Source organism: Hesperophylax consimilis, chromosome 11 (genome assembly GCF_061612785.1).
Source record: "Hesperophylax consimilis isolate HC1 chromosome 11, BYU_Hcon_1.0, whole genome shotgun sequence".
NCBI lineage: Eukaryota > Metazoa > Arthropoda > Insecta > Trichoptera > Limnephilidae > Hesperophylax > Hesperophylax consimilis.
Window position 1 is genome coordinate 12,538,551 of NC_142846.1, and position 23,919 is coordinate 12,562,469.

Genomic DNA, 23,919 nt, shown 5'->3' on the forward strand with positions numbered 1-23,919 from the left:
AAATAATACGTTAGTACCAATATGGTATATTTGCGGCAAGTTCAAGAATGGTAGATAGGTACTTTCAGTATCGCCATGTTACGTGAAAAATGCAATATTTTAAATAACTACAAAATAATTGTTATTTTTTTAGCCGTTGAGATTGAGATTACGATCCTTGACTACGAATTAGGAGGTCGCGGGTTCAAATTAGGGCGTGCGCAAGTAAATTTTAATTGATAAATTTCTATAATTACACAATATTTATTAGTTTTAAATAATTCATTCGTACCTATATGGTATATTTGCGGCAAGTTCAAGAATGGTAGATAGGTACTTTCAGTATCTCCATGTTACGTGAAAAATGCAATATTTTAAATAACTATAGTTTTTCATTGTTTCGCCGTTGAGATTGAGATTACGATCCTTGGCTACGAATTCGGAGGTCGCGGGTTCAAATTACGGCGTGCGCAAGTAAATTTTATTTGATAAATTTCTATAATTTCACAATATTTATTTGTTTAAATAATACGTTAGTACCTATATGGTATATTTGCGGCAAGTTCAAGAATGGTAGATAGGTACTTTCAGTATCGCCATGTTACGTGAAAAATGCAATATTTTAAATAACTACAAAATAATTGTTATTTTTTTAGCCGTTGAGATTGAGATTACGATCCTTGACTACGAATTAGGAGGTCGCGGGTTCAAATTAGGGCGTGCGCAAGTAAATTTTATTTGATAAATTTCTATAATTACACAATATTTATTAGTTTTAAATAATTCATTCGTACCTATATGGTATATTTGCGGCAAGTTCAAGAATGGTAGATAGGTACTTTCAGTATCGCCATGTTACGTAAAAAATGCAATATTTTAAATAACTACAAAATAGTTGTTAAATTTTTCGCCGTTGAGATTGAGATTACGATCCTTGACTACGAATTAGGAGGTCGCAGGTTCAAATTAGGGCGTGCGCAAGTAAATTTTATTTGATAAATTTCTATAATTACACAATATTTATTAGTTTTAAATAATTCATTCGTACCTATATGGTATATTTGCGGCAAGTTCAAGAATGGTAGATAGGTACTTTCAGTATCTCCATGTTACGTGAAAAATGCAATATTTTAAATAACTATAGTTTTTCATTGTTTCGCCGTTGAGATTGAGATTACGATCCTTGGCTACGAATTCGGAGGTCGCGGGTTTAAATTACGGCGTGCGCAAGTAAATTTTATTTGATAAATTTCTATAATTTCACAATATTTATTTGTTTAAATAATACGTTAGTACCTATATGGTATATTTGCGGCAAGTTCAAGAATGGTAGATAGGTACTTTCAGTATCGCCATGTTACGTGAAAAATGCAATATTTTAAATAACTACAAAATAATTGTTATTTTTTTAGCCGTTGAGATTGAGATTACGATCCTTGACTACGAATTAGGAGGTCGCGGGTTCAAATTAGGGCGTGCGCAAGTAAATTTTATTTGATAAATTTCTATAATTACACAATATTTATTAGTTTTAAATAATTCATTCGTACCTATATGGTATATTTGCGGCAAGTTCAAGAATGGTAGATAGGTACTTTCAGTATCGACATGTTACGTAAAAAATGCAATATTTTAAATAACTACAAAATAGTTGTTAAATTTTTCGCCGTTGAGATTGAGATTACGATCCTTGACTACGAATTAGGAGGTCGCAGGTTCAAATTAGGGCGTGCGCAAGTAAATTTTATTTGATAAATTTCTATAATTACACAATATTTATTAGTTTTAAATAATTCATTCGTACCTATATGGTATATTTGCGGCAAGTTCAAGAATGGTAGATAGGTACTTTCAGTATCTCCATGTTACGTGAAAAATGCAATATTTTAAATAACTATAGTTTTTCATTGTTTCGCCGTTGAGATTGAGATTACGATCCTTGGCTACGAATTCGGAGGTCGCGGGTTTAAATTACGTCGTGCGCAAGTAAATTTTATTTGATAAATTTCTATAATTTCACAATATTTATTTGTTTAAATAATACGTTAGTACCTATATGGTATATTTGCGGCAAGTTCAAGAATGGTAGATAGGTACTTTCAGTATCGCCATGTTACGTGAAAAATGCAATATTTTAAATAACTACAAATTAATTGTTATTTTTTTAGCCGTTGAGATTGAGATTACGATCCTTGACTACGAATTAGGAGGTCGCGGGTTCAAATTAGGGCGTGCGCAAGTAAATTTTATTTGATAAGTTTCTATAATTTCACAATATTTATTAGTTTTAAATAATACGTTAGTACCTATATGGTATATTTGCGGCAAGTTCAAGAATGGTAGATAGGTACTTTCAGTATCGCCATGTTACGTGAATAATGCAATATTTTAAATAACTACAAAATAGTTTTTCATTGTTTCACCGTTGAGATTGAGATTACGATCCTTGGCTACGAATTCGGAGGTCGCGGGTTCAAATTACGTCGTGCGCAAGTAAATTTTATCTGATAAATATGTATAATTTCACAATATTTATTTGTTTAAATAATACGTTAGTACCTATATGGTATATTTGCGGCAAGTTCAAGAATGGTAGATAGGTACTTTCAGTATCGCCATGTTACGTGAATAATGCAATATTTTAAATAACTACAAAATAGTTGTTCATTGTTTCACCGTTGAGATTTAGATTACGATCCTTGGCTATGAATTCGGAGGTCGCGGGATCAAATTACGGCGTGCGCAAGAAAAAAATATTTGCTAAATTGGTGTAATTAACAGTTTATTAAGTTTACTTAATACGTTGGTACCTATACTATAATATATTTCCGGCACTTTCACTTTGCACTGGCACTTTCGGAACATTTGTAAATGTGTACCTACTTTCAGTGTCGCCAGAGGGTTAGGAGCAGACTGATTGATTGAGACGAGTGATTTTTTTTTTGAATACCACCTATCTTTCACAAAAACAGCGCAATATAAATAAAATGATTCATATTTTATTACCATGATGCGCTCCGCTCAGACTTGTTAGGAGGCCCCGAGGAAAATATTTTCTCTCATGGTTTATGACATCTTTGAGAGGAAGGATTGAACAAGGCACTGGAAGAGACCCATGTTGTAGGAGGGAGGAAACACAGAGGCCGGCAAATCGTCCCACAGCCGAGCTGTTGAACTCAAGAACCAGTCGTAGATACGAAACGAGAAGGTACCGAAGAGATCAATGATGCTGGTTCTTCAGAGCATCTTTCATTGTAATACCGGTAGATCAATAAGAGCACACATACTTCACGGCTGTGCTCTAAAGATAGTTTTCTGCACAGGGGAAAAGGTCTTTTCAATTATTTTGGGGCTCTTGGCTATTTGGCTAGCGATTTGTACAACAGTGGGGCCCACGTAATATTTTAAACAGAGACAATCATACCCAGGTGACGAATAACTTAACAATCTTTAAATATATCCCACTACTATCACAGTAAGCGGAAAATGTTGCTTGTGTCATGATGGAGGACTTAGCCAGCCGAGGAATTGAATTCACTAAGCCTAGGTAGGAACCAGACGCGATGTCAACTCAGCCTCTGACCGGTCTGAAATGACTCGTTACGAATAAAAATAATATTGTAATAGACAAATGTATTATAAAAATTACTGCCACCTAACTTTTTGTTGATTCATAATGAATCGTTTTAGGAGAGGAAGATCTAGGACGGAAAAAGGTATGAGGGTTTGTTTGGTAGTAATCTGGGGGTCAGTGTGTCCAGGAGTGACAGATGTTTAAACTCATTACTCCCAATTCGGTACAAGGCAATGGGTCGAGAGAGTTAAACAGAGAGGTAAATAGATCTCCTTCAACCGGTCTCTCTAAATCCGGCCCCTCACACAGAACGACAGATGCATCCGCCGCCAAGACCTAAACAATGGTGTCTCTGCTAAGTCACCAAACTTAGCGAACCACGTGACCTACGGCATAGGTGTTGGTTATCCAATAAATGGTACCCATACCCACCTCCCAAATACCAAGTTGGCTTGACTCTACAGATGTTGTGGCGGGCATCTCTACAGTTAATAATTGGCCTTCAAAACAAGAGTATATATTAGATTTCGGAAACTAATACCCGGGCAACGCTGGGGACTCCAGGTAATCTAAAATATTCACACAAAGCAATTAAATATAGATTTCCCCGTAAAACCGTAATACCTAAAGGGTAATTATTACATACATAGATAGATCTATTTTAATAAGAAGCAGATACTTTGTGTTTTGACATTATAATTAAAAATATAATAGTGCCAGATGTATCAATAGTCTGGTACTTCTTTACCTTCCTCTTTCTCATCTCCTTCCCTTCCCCGTACCTGGTACTAGTAAACGTTCGTAACATAACTACATTCCTAAAAATTGTCGTAAAATATATAATCTAAATTCTAAATCATGAAACAATCGGACCATGAGAAATGCACCTATCAATAGGTACTTATGGTAATATAATATTATCATTTCTATAATTTGGTAAAAATGTCCGATCCCGAATTTGTTTAGCATCGACTTGTAACTACATGTCCCAACCAAATATGTAGGTACATGTAGATAGGTACTTTCAGCCAGCCCTAGCGATCACGCATGGATCACGCGCCTAAAACGTGTTATAGGATGGTTCACATATTAACCTAGCTCACTTAAAAATAATTCATTGCTTCTTATATCCTATCTACTAACTTTACTTCACCTCCCCGCAGTGTTAGAGCGAGGTTTAAGTATTTTTTGCATTCAGATACGATATAGATTGTGTATTTGTTTGGTCCGTACAAATTTAGTATATAACATAGGTACTTTTTGCTATTTCTCGAAATTCCCCTATCTTTCTGTACTTTGTATTTATGGAGTTTGTGTAAGTTGGGGGGTAAATGGATATAAAAAAACATTCTAAGTATAGTTATTTTTATTGTTATGGCCTAAAACATGAAGGTTTCTTTTGAGAAAATCAACATACCTGTAGATTAGATCAAATTAGATTAAATCATGACATAACACCCTTACAACATACTGCAATCCGCCTCGGAACAAGAATACCCAGTGAGGAGGTCTTTGAATAAAATTCTTTGCCTTGTGTTTTTAATATAGCGATTACTAAAAATAAAATAATAATGAAATGGATGCGACCACTTTTGGTAATAGGCCTAACCCCGAGGTTCGTAAGAAAGAAAAATATTTTAAATCTTGTTTTATTTAAATTTGTAACAAAAAATAAAATTTCCTGCTAAACCAGTGCATTTCTGAACATTTTAGATGAATACAGAATGTGTTCTATTTGGCCCTTTTGTTATGATGTTTGAATTTTTATTATTTAGCCATGTAAACCTTTTTTACTGTTAACTTTTCGGCTTCGACCAAATCTGAACTTGACTCGATGCTAGTTTCTTATTAGATTAAAAATATTTATTTTTTATTTTAAAGAAAAGTAAATATTGTGTACTAAAAAATATAAAATGAGGCTTTTATAATAATAATAATAAAAGAAATCATAAGAATTTATTTCATAAAAGATATTATTTGTTTCGGTTACTTATCTCAATATTTCGTGAACATTTGTAAATGATTAAAACATTTCATTAGTAAAAGTTTAGTAAACATTTTTAAATACTAACAAAATTATTAATTTTAATATTAAAATAAAAACAGAAAAAATCAAATAAAATTACATATTGAAGATCTCTTTGTATGTTTGGAAACACCCAGTGCAACAGTGCCGATGTAGAGAGGATTGCAAACACATCCTGGGTTGCAAACTCTTCGGTTTCTCAACTCAACTCAAGTTTTTTCTGAATTGGTTATTTTGCGGGAAGAACTTATATTTTGTGTATAGAATGCGGGGGTCTAGACATTTCTCGATTATCCAACAACATTAAAAATAATATTAACAATAATTGTGAGAATGTATAATTTGGTTTTCTTTAGCAGTAAATATTCAAAGAAATTTCTACTTTTAAAGCCTGAACGAAAGAAAAAAGCCGAAAATGACTAGATGGTAAAAAAAAACTAATTTCGTAGAATTTCGTTTGTAAAATTATTTTATTTAAACATTTGAACTAATATTGTTGGTTTTTAATGCATTTGCATCGGCAACCCTGCACAAAGTATTATGTGCTATTATGCCAACATGGCCTTTTTAGGTTCATTTTGTGCGTGCACAAAGGTCATTGCCCATAAAACCGGCCCTATAGAAATTTTCCAAATATTATTATTAACTTCTTCAAATTTTGCAAATAAAAATAATAATTAATATTTTTCATTATTATTATTAAAATTACATACCCAATGTAACCCGCGCAGTATGCATATGGCATACGCTCGTCGACGGTCGGCACGCTTCCATGCCATACCTCCATTGCTTCTATTGTATAAATACCTATAAAACAGTTAAATTACACATAAATGGAAACAAGAAATACAGGCCATGAACCGTTGAAAAGTCGATGAATAGTTTGTGGGTCGTGTCTAGTACTGGGCGTTGACGATAATTCCATCCAACGCCAACGTCGTTATCGTTAGCGATTTTCAACTGTTGAAAATAACGCCGACGTTAACGCAACTATAATTGATTATTTGTAATGATTTATTAGCTCAGGTCTGTTTTCAGTGCTTAATTCTCCATACTCGATGAAACCTCATTCATCACATATGTTATTATATTTTTATAGATAATTTAGTAATTACTGTTTTTAAATTATTTTAATTTAGAAACGGTTCCGTGTTGACCACATTCGCTGGATATATGAGCTCCAAGCAAAGAAAATTCAATCGGGTGCTTTTGCTTTAAATGGCATTTTAGATTGGAAATTGTTGATTTGTGTGAGAGTGCACGCTTACAAACATTACATTTTGCAGTTTTTGTCTTTCCATCAGATTATAAATACTTCCACAAATCACTCTGATTATTGTTCGCCATTGATATTTGATATCTATTTAGGAAAGCACTTCAACTGTTTAGTATATAACGTTATACGCAGCGCTAAGGAACAATCAAATTTATCAACGACAAGCAAAATATATCTTCAATGTCTTTAATATTTCAACAGGGTAATGTTTTCAACACCGAAATGAATGTCTTCCAACAGTTTCAACTTTTAACTTTATTATAGGATTATTATTACGTGTGTGGGGCATAGAGATAATCATAATGGATCAATTATCTGGGGAACAACCCGTTAATAGGGATTCTAATACGATTTTGATCTATTTTTTGTTTGTATTTTTGTTAGTATCGTTTCGATCTCTTATACGTTTAGTTTGATTGTACTGGCTTGTCGCGCGTCTATTCAATCTGTTTTTGTTAATTGTTTTACTTATGAAGTAAAAATACAAGTGTATGTATGTAGTGACGCCAACATAGTTCACTTATATATTAATTCTATGCAAATCGCATCTTCGCCCCTATATACCAAACTTATAACCTGTGCAGTATAGCCTATACTCGATGACAGTTATTCTTATGTTTCTAATATATATGAATAAAACCATGTAGGTACCTATAATAAAGCTAAATTAAACATGGACGGAAATAATGAAGATAGGCCACAAACTGTTTTTTTTTGTTTGTGTGTAGTGTCGCCAAAATCTAATATGCATTTATAAAAATATTATGTTTATGTTATATTTCTCAGTCAGATATAAAGCATCCTTAGAGTGGTGTACGCAAAATCGGCGCTATAAAAATACTGTTCACAAGAAATGACACAGTAAGTTTTCGAAGCGAAATTACAAACGCTACTGTTTAGATACTTTCTAATTCAGCCATCGGAAATATGAGAACGTAAAAGATGTTCCAAGCTCATCTATGATAATTTGTTGCTATAGAATGCGCTCACGGGCGCACAGTGATTTTATTTTGAAAATTACTGGCCTATACTTTCATGTCTTCATTTTTATGGTTACTATTATTATTGTTTACAACGCAAATAAAATAAAATAAAAATGATTTGACAGACAAGGAAATAATTTTTATCGCATTTTAAATAAATAAAAAATATCATATTTTGTATAAGTAGGTCTACAAAGAGTAATTAATGAAAATATTTGAATAGGAAGCAGATACTTTGTGATGTGACATTATAATTCAAAATATAACAATTCGCCAGTGAATACATAGCCGCTCTGTGATTCAATCACCTCAATGGCGCTTACAGTATTATTTATTGGTAGCCTCTTCTAGTATTTTTATTATCTTTTTCAAACCAGATGGCTTCTGAACTTTCCAGAGTGGAAAATACTCTCAGTATCACCCTTGTGTAAGACCACCAGTCTTGAAACGTGGCTTGAAATGGCTTTAACTGTATTTGGTTACCAGATCTGAATAGCCAAGTACTTCCCCACCTTCCTCTTCCCCTCCCCAGTATTATCAGCCTCGCAACATACCCCAATTGGGGATTTCATAGTCTCACCGGCTACAGATGGTTTGGAGCAGTTGGGGCTCTTATGCGGGTTAATATTAACATAAATAAAAAATAGATTAAATGGCAGGCCATTTCAAGAATTTGAAAAACGTTAAAAATTAATGAAAAAATTATTTACATTACACCAAGAAAAAATGTTTCGATCTGCAGTTTACAGAAGTAAGTGGTAATTACTGCAAAAGATAAATTAAAAAAAAATGCTTGGAAGCTAATGCTGCTGCAACATAAATCAGTTTGTGTGGTAAAACCATGAATGCTCGTGTGAGAAATGTGGAGATCCGCAAATAGCGCAAAGCTGATGTGTAATGAGTAAAATCAAGAAATGGACGCTTAAATGGTTTGGGCATTAGAGCGAATGAGCGAAGATAGGAGTGTAAGGAGAATATATGATACAAATGTGAATGGTAGCAGAAGTCGGGGACGCCCGAGGAAGATGTGGCACGATCGAGTGAATCAGATACTAGAGTCGGGCCATGTAAAGATTCAGAATAATAGAAGAGTATGTATGAATGTGAATGAGGCAAGAAGTGTGTGCCAAGAACGAGTTGTTTTGCGGTCCGCCCTCTCTGCCTACCCCTGCGGTAAAACGGCGAGATGGTTGGTAAGTTAGTTTAGCAATAGAAAAGCAAAACACCAAAATATAAATAGGTACCTACTAAACATTTTATACATTGTTTATAAATATGTTTCCAAGCAAGGTGCTTTTCGGTCCTGGAAAGTATAGTTGATTCTTCAAAAAATTGCCTGGAATCATAGACACTATGTCTGTGCCTGGAATGGACGCTAAAAATATTTTCGTTCTTACCTCTTCCGTATTTTTTTGATATAGTGACATACGAGCTTCTGTTTCCGTGCGTATGGTTTGTCTAGTCTGCGCGGGGCAAGTAATTTTTTAAATTATAAAGTAGTCATCTGCAATAAGTAAAAAGCGCCAGGCGGGATCTCCCGTCGAACACTAACTGAAACTAACTCTTTTTAACAGGTGGACTTTTTAACTACCGGTGGTTTTTGACAACTCGCGGTCGAGAACGCGTCAACTTTTAACTGCCGATAATTCTCCAACTTTAAGGATTACTGATTAATTTATTATTTTTTTTTATAAAATTAAATTTTGGAAATTTATTTTAATACGGAAAACCAACATTTATTATATTTTACAATGTATAGTAAAAGGGTGCGTATAAACAGGCAAAGTTTTATCGAGTCGAACCACGAATTAGGGAAAGGAACGAAAATACCGCAATTGGCATCAATCTTATAATAGCTCTTTTTTATCTTATCTTCGGATATATATTTTGTTTTCTAAATTTTTGAAATAATCTCTTATCTTTTTGAACTATACAACGGTTACAATTTTATTTAAATCGTATATTAAACCAAAATCAGGTAAAAAATGAACAGGTAAGAATGAACGGAGGTAGGTAGGTATCAAAGATATTAGAAACTCTACTATTAGAACTTATACTTACAAAGATATTAGAAATTCTACTATTTGAAATTATATTTACCAAAGATATTAGAAATTATACTTATCAAATATATTAGAAATTCTTATATCTTTGGTAAGTATAGTGTGGCTTCTGGAAATTAAAAAAAAATGCAATTTAATATTTTATTTGCGTAGTGCGGGCGCAACAACAATATTTAAATAAATATGGTCAGCAAAATTTCATCAAATTAAATGAACTAGTTATTAAAAACAAAACAAAACCAAAAATTGGATTATACGCATATAACGCGGGTCTACTATTCCTTCGAATATTTTATCGTGTTCTTTCTTGCTTACATGGATATTTGTTTTTATTTTACTATATATCTCATTATACTATAAAAACTCATTATTAGACCATAAATGCAAACGTAAGGTATATTTTCTATAAGAAATAAATCATTAAACAGCTAATAAGCAATAAACCTAACGGTTCCGGTATTTTGAAATAGAAAAATCAACCCGTAAAAAGTTCGTCTACTAAATATATGAAACATCTGTTTTTATCAAAAGATGTATTTGAAAATATTTTTTTTGGTTTGATTAAGGATTGAATCTTCCTCTCCAAGGACTGGAATTTATATTAACTGCTGTAATGTCATTCAATTTCAGAAAAATGCAAATATGTCCGCGTGTATTCACGTGATTGCCGCCAGTTCATTGTAATCAACAACGAGTCTATCTGCCGAATTTCAGCTTTATTGGATGTTGGAAAATGGGTGAATTTCCACTTCATTCATACATTAATTTAAGAAAACGCATGTGAAATTCAAGAAGGTGTATTTAAAAGTATAAAAAAATAATATTTTTAAAAAAACACACGAAAATATCTTCACAGTTTGAGAACTAATAATAATTGTACACAAAAAATGTCAACAACGAAAAAAACAGTAAAAAAAACATCTGCACATCCGGTCATCGCGCATCGGCAGTGTATATACCGACCAGCCTCATATATGTACTACCGTATTATTATTCAAAAAGTAATATTATCTCATTTGTGTTTCTTTTGCGGCAATTTTTGAAACAAATAATGTCTATTATTAAAGCCCGAACGAAACAGAAAATACAAAAATGACTATTACCAGTTTCTACTTTGAGATTGAGATAACAATCCTTGGCTATGAATTCGGAGGTCGCGGGTTCAAATTACGGCGTGCAATTGTGAATTTTAATTGATAAATTTGTATAATTTCACAATATTTATTAGTTTAAAATAATACGTTAATAACTATATTTGCGGCATGTTGAAGAATGAAAATGGGTACTTTCAGTATCGCCATGTTAAATTAATAATGCAATATTTTAAAAACTACAAAATATTGTTAATGGTATGAGGTTGAGATTACGATCCTTGGGTACGCATTTTGAGGTCGCGGATTCGAATTCCGGCGTGCGCAAGTAAATTTGATTTGATAAAATCGTTCCACAGCCGAGCTGTTGAACTCAAGAACCAGTGGTAAAACGAAACGACAAGGTGCCGAAGGGATCAATGATGCTGGTTCCTCGGCGCATCTTTTAAGAAAGAAAAAAAGTTAATTTTTGTCACAGAAATCTTAGCCATAATTATGTGTGTTTTTCTAGTTACTCATGTGCGTTCTTATGATAAAATACAGTTTTTAGTATTTTACAATTATATTTTAAAATTATACAATGATACAAAGTAATTGAACAAATATATGTTAATTCCACTCAAGCAAAAGGATAGGAAAAACTTTATCAAAAGCATATTTATTGGTGTTCACCTTGTAAACCGAGTCGAATAATAGAGATACTTACATCACTGATTCGTAGTAAAGATACATTTACAGATGGTCGCTATGGTAGAACGATGGTATAATAGTAATTTATGTGAATACATCACAAGAGTTCCGAGTGCTCCCAACCGCCTGGAGCCAGTGAGATTGCAGTGAGGGCATCCACAATAATTGGGGTATGTTTTTATATACATATATGTGACACCTCACAAGAGCGTCCCTGCCTGTGCAGTGTACAGATAGGGGAACTATGTCACCACCCGGTTGGGCGGCGTTGTGAGGCGGAAAAAGGTAGGGGCTGTAGGAAGGGATTTGTTAATGCGGGCCTTGAAGAGGCTCGGATTATAGGAGGGAGGAAAAACAGATGCCGGTAGCTCGAAATTGCTTGTTGAAAAGCTAAAAGTATTGGAGAGAGGAAGGAGATGTGGAAGAGAAAGGTGGGGAAGTACCTGGTCACCAAACACGGCTAAAGCCATTTCAATCAAAATTTCAATTCTGAATGATGGTATTACACCAGGGCAATACTGAGAGTACCCTCCAATCTGGAACGTATCGCAAATATACCTTATATTATTTTTAAAGATAAATTGTGAAAAAATACAATGCCATATCTGCTTTGTTACTTTTATCTATGGGTAAAACCATCTAGGTGCCTACCTAACACAAAAGTTAAAATGTGTAACGGAACAACGAAGATAGGCCATTAATCGTTGTTAGTTTGTGTGTAGTGTCGCCAACATCATATAACCTAACAATACCCTGCATCTACACTCCTACATAGTCACCAAACGTACAACCCGTGCAGTATGGTCTAAGCTCGATGACAGTTCGCAAGCTTCCATGCCATATCTGCTTTGTTTCAATTATCTATGGGTAAAGCCATTTAGGTACCTACCTAACACATAAGTTAAAATGTGTAACGGAACAGGGAAGATAGCCCATTAATCGTTGATAGTTTGTGTGTAGTGTCGCCAACATCATATAACCTTACAATGCCCTGCATCTACACTCCTACATAGTCACCAAACGTACAACCCGTGCAGTATGGTCTGAGCTCGATGACAGTTGGCAAGCTTCCATGCCATATCCGCTTTGTTTCTATTATCTATGGGTAAAACCATGTAGGTACCTACCCAACACATAAGTTAAAATGTGTAATGGAACAGGGAAGATAGCCCATTAATCGTTGATAGTTTGTGTGTAGTGTCGCCAACATCATATAACCTTACAATGCCCTGCATCTACACTCCTACATAGTCACCAAACGTACAACCCGTGCAGTATGGTCTAAGCTCGATGACAGTTGGCAAGCTTCCATGCCATATCCGCTTTGTTTCTATTATCTATGGGTAAAACCATGTAGGTACCTACCCAACACATAAGTTAAAATGTGTAACGGAACAGGGAAGATAGCCCATTAATCGTTGATAGTTTGTGTGTAGTGTCGCCAACATCATATAACCTTACAATGCCCTGCATCTACACTCCTACATAGTCACCAAACGTACAACCCGTGCAGTATGGTCTAAGCTCGATGACAGTTGGCAAGCTTCCATGCCATATCCGCTTTGTTTCTATTATCTATGGGTAAAACCATGTAGGTACCTACCCAACACATAAGTTAAAATGTGTAACGGAACAGGGAAGATAGGCCATTAATCGTTGATAGTTTCTGTGTAGTGTCGCCAACATCATATAACCTTACAATGCCCTGCATCTACACTCCTACATAGTCACCAAACGTACAACCCGTGCAGTATGGTCTAAGCTCGATGACAGTTGGCAAGCTTCCATGCCATATCCGCTTTGTTTCTATTATCTATGGGTAAAACCATGTAGGTACCTACCCAACACATAAGTTAAAATGTGTAACGGAACAGGGAAGATAGCCCATTAATCGTTGATAGTTTGTGTGTAGTGTCGCCAACATCATATAACCTTACAATGCCCTGCATCTACACTCCTACATAGTCACCAAACGTACAACCCGTGCAGTATGGTCTAAGCTCGATGACAGTTGGCAAGCTTCCATGCCATATCCGCTTTGTTTCTATTATCTATGGGTAAAACCATGTAGGTACCTACCCAACACATAAGTTAAAATGTGTAACGGAACAGGGAAGATAGGCCATTAATCGTTCTTAGTTTGTGTGTAGTGTCGCCAACATCATATAACTTAACAATGCCCTGCATCTAAACTCCTACATAGTCACCAAACGTACAACCCGTGCAGTATGATCTAAGCTCGATGACAGTTGGCACGCTTCCATGCCATATCCGCTTTGTTTCTATTATCTATGGGTAAAAGTTTGTTGGTACCTATAAAAAAGCTAAAATTAACAATAAGTATTGAAAATTATTTTTTTCGAGATGGATGAAATTTTTCACTCTTTTATCTTTCGAAAAACTCAGCGAAAAAGTTTCGATTTGACTTGAAGACGAAACATTACTTTATCATAATGTACCAAATTCACAGCGCGTAAATATCTACATATTTGATATTATTATTTGTTCCATCTGGCGTCAAAAATATTAATAATTACACATTATTCCAATGGAAGTTTCCTACTTACCATAGGTCCAAAGTATGCTTTATGTACACGAAACACCTCTCTGTGAAAAGCATTATTTGAGACCACGACGGGAAATTATATATAACGCATACATTGAGGACTGTCTTCAAACTATCGTCTGTACAGAATAAAAATATGTCTTCAAAGTATGCTCTAGATGTATGTATCGATATATATATTAAACGGTACATCATAGACGTATATAGCTGTGAGGGGGTAGTTTTTAAGGGTTGATTAAACAATATGGCATTAAAAAAAAAGTGTATATAATGTGGCTCAAAGTATGCTTATATATATATATATAAATAAATAAATATGACGCAAAAACTAATAGTAGAAGAAGGTATGAATGTGATTGAAGCGAGTGTATCCCAAGAAAAATAAGTTTTTTTTAATGTGAATGGTCCCAATTGTTTCCAACCGTCTGGAGTCAGTGAGAATATAGCATCCCTAAATGGGATATGTTGTGTAGCTGAAGGTAGTAGGGAGGGAAATGAGATGGGGAAACGGAAAGTGGAGCAGTACCTGACTATTCAGGTCGGGTCACCAATTCTGAATGGGCGATACTGAGAGCATATTCCACTCCGGAACGTGCCACAAGTATACTAAATATTGTTTTAAGTGAATACATTGTGAAATAACACAAAAAAGTATAATAAAATTTACTTGGCCACGCCGGGATTTGAAGAAGCGACCTTCGAATTGCTAGCCGCTAGTTTTATCCCTCGACAACCTAGGCCGTATATGTTAAGTTAACCTTTTTTTTATTTTCACGCATCGTGCTTTAACAACAATTTCTGTGTGTTCAATTTACTAAAATAATTTTAATTTCTTCCAATAAAATTGAATTACTTTAAAATTTAATCATTGAAAACAATCCTAAAGATTTCGGTGCTGGGGCAGAGGTCCTTCGTTCAATTTTTAGACGCGACTGATTATTTATCTAAAGTTTTATGAATAGTTTTCTGTTTCACATCTTTTTTAATGAGTCAATATTGTCTTCAATGATCAAATATTACAATTTGAGGTTTCACTCGTTAAGGTTATTTCAATATAATTTTTTTTAAATTTTTGTTAAATGAAGACCTTTAAAGAGGCCTATTTATTTTATTTAAAAACATTGATAAAAATACGTTTAAAATAGCGGCGCATTATTATCGAACAATTCTACTTTATGTGCGTCTAAATATATTTATTTTACGTAGTCAATAAAAATACTGAAATATGCGGAGATAGTCGCGGGAGTGTGTTTTTGTTTTCTTGTTTTCGATAAGAAGATATATTTTCGGCATGATTTATTTATTCAGCCATTGAACGCATTATGAGCATTCCTTTATTTTTCAAAGACAATGTTGAAATGATATTTATTTTTCTGTAAAAAAAATAAATGTGTTGTTTGCCACTTCCCCTAACGGAATTAAGGGATTCCTAGAAATAACAAATTCTCAATACAATCACAAAAAGGTTCTAAAACTTTTTGATTTTTATAAATAATAAATAAGTATATATATTTTAATTCAACGTTGTCCTGATCTACTGCATTACCTACTCAGCTATATAAGAACCTAACAATTTTTATTTTAATATTATTTTTAAGTATTTTCACAATTTTTTTTTTTTAAATCGATAACATATAAAACATTTTAATTTATAATAGTGTTACAATAATACTAAGTGAATGACATAAGAACAAAAGATTGAAACATATGTTTTTAGTATTTTTTCACCAATGAAAAGAACCAGCTCTTGAGTTTGATGTACAGCAGTAAAAAGTAATATTATTTATTTATTTTATTAATACATGATTTAGAGGGTACATATGGTTTTTGTGATATTTCACCCTCCATGCTAGGGATGACCCTATGTTATGGCGGGTGAATTTTTCAGTTTGTACAGAATCTATACATTACTATAATATGAAAAAGAAAAATAAGAAAAATGCTGTAAAGCTAGTTTGGGTTGCAAGAATTATGCAGTGTATGATAATTCAGAATAAGGTGACATTATGAAATACAAAAATATGGTTTTAAATGAAGTTACTGCATTTTTTTATGATGTTACGAGTGTTCAGTTTTATTAAATATAATTTTACTTTTTTCTTGAATAATATCATATCTGTTATTTTTTTAAATTCTTCGGAAAACTATTCAAATATTTAATCCCTTTGTAAATATAATGGTTGTGCATTTGTTGTGTAGAAAATAGAGGAATTTGGATGTCATATTTATATCTTAATGATGAATTAAGTCTTTTTTATAATTTTTAAATGAAATTAATATTGACCTTTTTTTACAAGACATTGTAAGGCTGATAGAAATATGTAACTTCACGGAGGAAAATGAGTATTGCCGAATTATTTAAATCCTGTTATAATCGGGATAGCAGGCCGTTTCCTAATATTTTTTTAGTTTTTTCTGAATAAATCGGAACACATGTTGATGCACCTGCGTTTTTTTTGTATATAATTACGAAATGCGAAGATATAAAGATTTTTATGTATACGGATACATTATCTGTTAACTAAATGTTCAATGTGAAACCTATCAATTCATTCGTTAAGGGCCTTAAGTCCCATTTTTAATAGGATTACGAATAATAATTTGATGAGATTCTAAAAAACTTTGCAACATTTTGTATCAGTAAGTTTTTACTGTGTGAAGTTTAAATGCAGTTAAATTCCTATAATGTTGTATAAATATAGGTAGTCATTTTTTGCATTTGCGCCATTAGATGATATTATATTTACCTTTTATATGTTGCTAAATGTCTTTAAATAAAAGTCGTAAGCTGAGATATTATTTAAGATTTGCACATCTATTATAATAATACAAAAGTATTATAGTGTTTTATTTTTGAGGTATTACGCCGTGTTGCGCTACCCCTTTCTTAGTTGTCCGAAACGTTGAGTAAAGAAGGAGATAGCGCAACATGGCATAATACCCCAAAAATAAAACACTGTCATAAAATATTTTATAAGATTTTCAGTAGCTGAAATTTCGTGTGAATAACATATCCGTTTGCATTAAATGCCCTAGCAAATAAAACCAGAAAAGAAAATTATCTTAAATATTCATGCGGGTTTTAAGATCTTTTTCGATAAGTTTTTTTGAGTTCAAATTGCTAGTTTGTTAAGTGATTTTATACTATTGAATAAAAATTCTTTTTCATGCTAATTTATTTTTATTCCATGTCTTCAATCGTTTCCATCGACCTGTCTTTCAGTATCTATAACACCGACTGATCACTTCAACTTGTAAAAGATTAATAAATATTATTTACTTACTTGAATTCAGATCTGGAGACCACTGGTAATTTGCCATCAAGCCTTATATTCTTCTTTAATCTAGGGTCAATCGGAAGCTCTAATGATAGCGGGATGTTCCAAGCTCCCGGCCCGACAACAATGCAAGCCTTATTCGCTTAATTTATTCCCGACACAACTCCAGAAGCCTTGACACAGAGGGCGACCCCTGGGGATTCTCGGTCATTTCCATTTCTTTATAGTAAGGGTTGTTTGGAGTAATATGACGCGGATGCGAATTGAATTAGGTCCGCAGTCAATACTGATGTTGGAGTGTGAAATACTTTTCGTATCTCTATCTTTTTACAACTATTTCTAGAGCACTTGTCGCGAGAGCGTGTTTTATTAGGAGCAAAGGGGTATTATTTAGTTTTATTGTTCAATATTGAGGGTTTTATGGGATTGTGATATGCTTTTGTGTTTGTTAAATTTGAAGAGCTTTATATTAGATATTGCTTCTGCAGGTATTTTTGCAACAGATGTATTCTCTTTTTATAAGTAATTTTTTTAAGCATTTTTTTTTTTTTTAAACATTAACCTTCGGCATGCTCAACAAAAATTTTGGTGCCATAAGGGGTGACTCTGTGACCCCATGCATTTTGTCATTTTTAAGCTGTTTTACAAATTATTTCATAAATTTCATTGCAAATAATTCTTACGGCTTAGTGTGTTTGCATGAAATAATTATCATAAAATATAAAAAAAAACCTATTCATTCATCTATGAACGCAGCCTCCACGGCTTGGGTTGTACTAATATCTTTGGGTTGTACTGACATTACCAGGTGCTTTGATACCCGCTAGCAGTGAGCCAGCGGCACGTAATATCCTCATTTCCTCGTGCAGCTTTGATAATAGCGAGAGCGAATGAGATGGCACGCCTGGCCCAAAAGTTACTGTGCGAGTAGATTGGCCCATAACCACTCTACAAATTTTTGGCAAATTATGGCAAGTTTTCAAAACATTTTGAGCGATCGCTTGCCATTATTTGCCAAATTTATAAACTTGGCAAATGATTAATTATTATTAATATTAATTATTTGACATAGCGTAAGCATTCAATTATCTACTATTTGAAGTAAAATAGGTTAAATCTAGAGAAACGTTTCAAATTGGCGATGCGCTTTTTATATTTTTTTGTTTGTTTCAATTCTATGAGCTTCAAAATTACAAATTAACAAAAAATAAAATTATCTTCTAAGAAAAAAATACTATTTTAAAAGACAGTTATTTTAAATCTACGAACAGACAAGAAATATGTATACCCATAAGCTATTTCCTTTGCATTATATATTTTGTAAACTAATATTTTAATAATTTGAATTTGCATCCAAACGCCAAGGGTTAAGATTTAAAAAAATATTTTTTTTATCCTTCCAATATGCCACTTCGCAATCAAGAATATATATTTAAATATTTTATCTCCACTTTTAAATTGTTATTTTCAAAAAAGTTACATGAATAAAAGCCTTTAACAAAAACTGAGCTTTTAGTATGGTGTTGATGAGAAAATCTACTCACGATTATTACGTCTTCTGAAAGCTTGTGCTAAATAATGTTAAAGTAGTTTTAAAATAACAAAATTCGTGCTCTCAAGGACTTTAGCTTAAGCAGTCATCAGAAAGCAATACAGCACGAGTAGTTATAAAACTCCAATCTTAAAGTTAACTTTTTGTTTGTTAATGAAGTTATGTTTTAATATCCAAAGTTTTTACGGGTAGATGAGCTCGAACTGAAAACTTGGCGCGATAATTACCATATTTTTTGCATATTTCTCTATTTTATGTCCAAATGCAAAGTCGTAATGTTGTAATCTGGATGTCGCTGAAATATAAAAAAAGACTCGGCAATTTCACACGTAACTTTGGTGGCGCTCATTTTATCATCTTATTCGGGCGTTAGGGAAGGTTTTTGGGTACTCTTCCAGAATATGTATATTTGTGAATGAAAATAGATCCTTAGGATTTAACGTGAGGAAAATGTAATAAATTGCTTTTAATTTTATTTAGACGGTTTTCATCGTCGAGGGGTAAGGCTAGACTAGCAATCCAGAGGAAGCGGGTTTAAATCCCGGCGTGCGCAAGTAAATTTTATTTGATTAGTTTGTGTTGTTCCAAAAATTAATTTAGAATAATATTTAGTTTGCGGCACGTTCCTGAGAGGAAGACAATCTCAGTATCACCCTAGTGTAAGACCATCATTCAGAAATAAAACCCTATTTTTTAGCCCTGTTTGGTGACCAGATCTGAATAACAGGTACTTTCCCGTCTTTCTGTTCTTTATCTCCTTCCCTTCCCCACTGCCTTCAGCCTCCAACCTACCCCAATTGAAGATGCCATTGTCTCCTGATGGTTGGGAGCAGTAAAAACTTCTGTGAGGTATTCAGGTAAAAAAACTTTAATATTTATTATTTATAATTTCTTGATTATATTTTCTAGGTTTTTTGTATTTCTTGGGCATTAACTATGTAACAATTTCTAAAAATTTTTGTTTTATTGTGTTTTATTTTCCAATGTACATTTGTTACTTAAATTTTTGTTGACTTTGTTACCGGTTTCAACACAACCGTGTCATTAACTAGCTTTAAATTTTTAGATTGCTAGTTAATGACACGGTAGTGTCGAAACTTAATAAAACAAAAATATTTTCTAAGTTTTATTACAAATAACTTTCGATTCTGAACGGTGGACTTTCAACAGGGCGATACTAAAACTATCTTTCACAAAATTGAAAAAATTGTATGGTAAAATAAATTAATCAAATATAATTTATTTAATGGAATTAAAAATAATTTATAAAATATTCTAGTACCGTTATTTTTTTAATCGAAAGTTTTGTAACATATTAACATGGTGAACAGTTATAAAATTACAATGTGGCGTGTAACAAAAAAATCTTCAAAGGCAAAGCCTGTGCGTGGGGTATTGCACTAAGTATTATCACAATTCTATGGTAAGAATAAAACATAAAATAAAGGTGTATTTTTTTAAGATAATTGTGTTAAAGAATGCATAAAGAGAAGAGTGTATTTTCATTTAGAAATTTTTTTGAGTGTAACTCTGTTAATGTAAATACGACTGTCGACAACCCGAGAAAATAGCATAAAATAGAATAGAACAAGGGTATTATAAAATTAAATAAATTAGTGTTTACCTTCACAATTGGAGAACAAATATTATGTGGAACATTATGAGTGAACTCGCGAGATAAGCACAACCCTAATATTTAATTTACGGAATAAAAGTTCTACATTTATATTTGAGTTCACCCTTTTTTGCACTTATCCGTCGAGAGCGTATCTTAACTTGAGAACAAACAATGACACACAATAGGCAAGAAGAATTCTTTAGCGCCAGACAAGTCATAAAAAGGAGACAATTGTCATCGAATTACACACACCAGGAATCATGACCTTTCTAAATATAAAAAAATCTCCTTTTTATTTTTATTACAAAGAATGAAAACAAAAAGTCATAAAAGAGACAAAAAATTGTAACGTGCTCATAAAGCACAGGCAAAATTAATTTACATTACTTTACCGAAGCTTTTTAAATAATAAAAGCTTCCCGCGCGGCGAGATTTGATATTATCGTAGTCGCTGAATTTATTTGTCTGTCGTACTGTGGATCGAGAAGCGACCGTCTACGACGAGATTTGGCCGTTCACTGAGTTGCTACGAGCTACGAATCTACAGTCTCTCTAGAGTTAGACGTAGCATTGGCGGGATACCTCGAACGATTAGAGATTCTGTGTGGTTTCGCTATATTTTGGTGATGATATGTTTTTGGTAAAACCACGCGGAAGTGCTGTTTGCTTAGCACAGTTACTTGAACCACATTTTTCTTTTCATCTGCGGGATTTCAAAGTTTTCTTAGAATGGTCACTGTCGTTTTAACCTACACTGGTCCTCACACGATTTTTAGAGCATGAAATAAAAACGCGCCGACATGTGCTCCAACTTAATTTGTTGTGATGTTTTTAAAAAAACTTGTTAAAAAGTTCTTATCAAAAGTTATTAGGACTAGAAAAGGCAAATCAATTTTGAAACATTTCACAGTCCAAATAATAGCAAAATACCAAAAAATAATTAAAAAATGTTTTCTTTAAGGGTGTGTTAAAATAAATTCACATTATTAAAATTTTTATATTTAATTATTTAATGGCTTAGAATACCTTTCAAGTGAGAACGACAAACAAGTCCAATGATAAAAGTACATCATGTAAAGTATATACGGTCAATATGTACCTCCAAGTGTACAGTGTTTAATACCCTTCAAGTGAGAACGACAAATAGGTCTACTGATAAAAGTACATCATATTTTGTATTTACGTTCTATATGTACCTTCATGGGTTCAATGTTTAATACTTATTCCGTTGTTATACTTTCTGGGAGAATTCGAGGACTGGGAATACATTTACACGCAGAAAATTGAGTATTTCTATTTTGTTGAGAGTCTCTTCAAATTATTGATAATCCGGTCAAAAATATGATTGCAGGCCGTTTCCTGATATTTTTTAAATAATTTCACAATATATCGGAACACGTGTTCATGCACCTTAATTTGCCTTGATAATATATAATGACGAAATGCGAAAATATTAGGAATTTTAACACATTTTAAGTCATCGTAATAATACATTCGTATTGTACTAAAAGTTTATCAAGAAATTTATCAATTCATTCGTTAATGGCCTGCAATCTCGTTTTAAACCAGATTATGAACACTTTGAAAAGATTTTTTATAAATTAGCAATACTCGCTTTTCTCATAGTAGCTTTAAAATCAAACACAATATTGCATTATAATTTGTTTTTCTCCAAATTTCTATATTCTTAGATTTTTAGCCTGATACACAAATATAAATTGAAAAAAATCTTCTGAGAAATAATCAATGCGGCCGGAGAGAATTGAACCCGCATCTTCTGATTGCCGGTCAGATACATGGAACCACTATGGTACATCAGCTTATTTTTAACCGGTTCAATTCCTATCTGCAGCATTTATTTTTTCACGGAAGATTTTTTCAATTTATATTTGTGTTTCAGGCTGATAATATAATTATTGCTTATAATAGTTTGTTATCCTTTGTGCTTTGCATAAAAATATTATCTTGTAAATATACGTTTACCTTAAATGAAAAAAAAATATATATCCTTTATACGAAGCTCTTCAGTAAGTATGAAACATTGTACCTAGAGTGATGATACTATAAATTTATGCAAATATGTAATTTTTTTATATATCTTTTCATAGATTAACACATTATATAGATATTAAAATGGAGATTTTTCTTTTATCAAACTTAAAAGTTAAACAGTTAAAAAAGCCTTTTTTATAACCCAAATACCGAATAAAATTATGTTATTTATTTGAAATTTGCAGAAGACTTTTTCAATTCCTTTCAAAGTAAGCGTGTACCTATCTTCGAGCTTTTATATACGAAACTACCATTGGAATTTTAGCATAATAGGGTTTTAAGGTTTATGTGTAGTTAAGCTATTCACAGAGTGAAAATATTCAGCAAATTTTAAATACAATGGCATTTTCGAGCCTCGAGATTTGAACAGGCGTAAGTTTGAAATATTTGGAGCGCTTTCCAAAGCCTTCGCGAAACTTCCGAAAGCTCATTTCGTAAATTGAATTTTTTTACACATTAACCATCTTAATATTTCTAACGTTACTGTTTTAAATTCGTGATAAAAAAATATTATGAAAATTACAAAAAAGCTTAAGTTAAATTGAACTGATTCAGAGATAAAATAAATACTGATGTACTTTTTTTTGGTGTCCTCTCTTACTTAAAATGTCTTACACCAGGGAAACCTTTTCCTTTTCCTCTTGCACTTGCACCAGTCAACAGTATTAGAAGCAATAATATTCAGCCTCTTACTCTACCATGTCTTCCATCAATCTTCTATTAGCAATAAGTGCAATAATCAGAGTGAAAGATACTCTCAGTATCGCTCCGACGTAAGCCCACCAATCAGACTAGAAACGTGGCTTTAGATTTCAGATTCTATAAGCCAGGTACTTCTCAACCTTCTCTTTCCCCGCTCCTTCCCATCTCTATTTTCTCACAACGTGTTTCAATTGGGGATGCCATAGTCTCACTGGCTCTAGACGGTTGGGATGAGTTAGGTCTCTTGTGCTGTTGTTCACTTTAGAACAATTCTCAGAGTGGCGGATGCTCTCCAAATGGTTCTGGTGAAAGTCCACAAAACAGAATAGAAACGTTGTTGAAATGGCTTAAGCCATGTTAAGTTACCTGATTTGAATAGTCTATTACTTCCCAAACTTCCGCTTTACTTTATCTTTTTCCTCTTCCCTATCTTCAATCTTACAGCAAACTCAAAATTGAGGATGCAATC

General features: G+C 33.0%; 1 protein-coding gene across 1 annotated transcript in view; it reads right to left on the bottom strand.

The window, feature by feature from the left end:
• LOC149419803 (trace amine-associated receptor 1) overlaps positions 1-20,723 on the bottom strand; it is a 297,606-nt gene extending 276,883 nt beyond the window's left edge. The window contains exon 1 of the mRNA XM_089637037.1: positions 20,703-20,723. The gene's annotated coding sequence lies outside the window, so the exon portion shown is untranslated. The remainder of the gene's footprint in view (positions 1-20,702) is intronic.
• Positions 20,724-23,919: the final 3,196 nt, after the last annotated feature.